Below are 2,218 nucleotides of genomic sequence, written 5' to 3'. Positions count from 1 at the left end.
CGCTGGCTATTTGAGATAAGATGAATTATTGAAAAATATTTTAAGCAAATGCATGTTATGTATTCAGTTGTAACATATATAATACTAAACTGACAACTAAAAAGAAAATTTGTCTTGCGGTAAATTACAATTATTATGTATGTATCGTGCACTAAATTTTCAATAATTAAGGACATCGTTTTTAATTTGATGATATTATATACTTTTTTATTTATTAATTTTGATTAACCACAGCAATTTATTTTATAATTTATGTCTGAGTATATACACTCGTTTCTAGTATAAGAATTCGAGTACATTCTTGTTTTCATTAAATAAGCATTACTATTATAAGCATACTATAAAATAAATTAGTTTTACTATATATATATATAAAATATATATATACATATATACAGAGTGTTCCATCTTAAACTCTCAGAAACACTGCGTTAAATCGAAAAATGTTTCAGACAAAAGTTTTGTGACTTCGAGGGGGACATAAGATGGTACACCCAAAAATAATATTCTGCCGATAAGCGGGGAATTCCTCTTAGCATTTCCTCTAAGCAAAAAATCTTACATTAATCTTACATTAATCAGATGTGTATATTTATAACATGTATTCATCTATAAAAATGAGGACATATGAGCTACGATAAAAAATAAATTCCTCTATAGAAAATTCTATTATAATAACTCGAATAGTCTTTTGAAAAAAAGGATACAAAATACTAGCGGCACGTTTACATGTTAGAAGAGGTTTGTCATTTACGTGCTACAGTAATACGCGTGCACGTCAGTACATACAAGACATTTTTCTAGTATTGAGAGGATCGCAATCCTAAATCCAGTACTTTAGGGTTATACGAAATTCCTTTATTTTGTAGAGTATCCTCTTGAGGTCATATATAAATGGAAAATCCTCTGACATTAACACGGAACCGCTAAATGGCAGAATATTTTTTTTTTGGGTGTATCATTGGTTCGATCTTGAGTGGCGTTGTCAAGATCAGGGCAAGATCATTTGAATTTTTTAAATGGGACCCCCCATTTTTCATTATTTATTCTTGTAGCTAACCTCGAGAGCTTTCCAAATCAATGATACCATCTTCTTATGTCCCCCTCGAAGTCACAAAACTTTTGTCTGAAACATCTTTCGATTTAAAGCAGTGTTTCTGAGATATTTGAATGGATCCTTTAAAATGGAACACTTTGTATATTATAATTGGATTTCAATTTGGTTAATAATAAAGAAAGATTTTTAGTCATAGAGACACAAATAACATTTTACTGCGTAATGACTAAGCACAAGTGTATATTTTCAATTATTGTGTGAATTCTCACATATTTTTAAATTAATTATAAGATTAAATCGTAGTTCTATGGTATGTAACAAAGTCCAGGTCGAAATATTATTATATTTATGATTATGGAATAGATGTTTGTTGCCATTCTACTTCCGAGCCTCCTGGACTTCCGGGTCCCCATGGTCCCCCTGGTTGCTCTAATCCTCCTATTCCCGGTCCTCCAGTGCAACAACGACACCATGCATTGCATATAAATGCTCCGCACAGGCCATAACTAAAGTCATTGAGAGGATTGCAAAACAAAGGAGTATGATCAGTTTTTTCCATTTTGATTGATTGCTTGAGAGATTCCTGTTCTACAGGGTGAGTCATTTTAATCTATGGACCCGAATATCTTCCAAATTACGGTATCTACAAAAAAATGGTTTAGATAAAAGTTGACCAGGACAGAGGGGGTCATTTAATTGTACCATTAGTTTTGACCTTGAGGTCAATTTTGAAGGTCATTTCAAGGTCACGATGGTTTTTTTAAATGGGACACCCTATTTTTGACTGCGGATTTCGAAAGAGCGGAAAATTTTACATCAAACTTGTCTTATGAAAAAATTGTTTTTGCGACCTTGGAAAGGTCAAAAATGAAGGTCAAATGCCTGAAAAACGATCTGGTGTACTTTTTCTGAAATGACGTGGTTTTCTGGGTAACACAAATGTGCATAATGCTTGAAACAAGTCAATGAATTGTAAAAGTGTAAATCACTTTGACTAGCTTGACAGAAAACTTTGACAGAAAAAGTACACCAGATCGTTTTTCAGGCATTTGACCTTCATTTTTGACCTTTCCAAGGTCGCAAAAACAATTTTTTCATAAGACAAGTTTGATGTAAAATTTTCCGCTCTTTCGAAATCCGTAGTCAAAAATAGGGTGTCCC

The sequence above is a fragment of the Mycetomoellerius zeteki genome, unplaced genomic scaffold (assembly GCF_001594055.1).
Source record: "Mycetomoellerius zeteki isolate Tzet28-1 unplaced genomic scaffold, Tzet1.0 scaffold128, whole genome shotgun sequence".
Lineage (NCBI taxonomy): Eukaryota > Metazoa > Arthropoda > Insecta > Hymenoptera > Formicidae > Mycetomoellerius > Mycetomoellerius zeteki.
The sequence above is the reverse complement of the archived record's forward strand: the minus strand, read 5'-3'. Positions refer to the sequence as shown.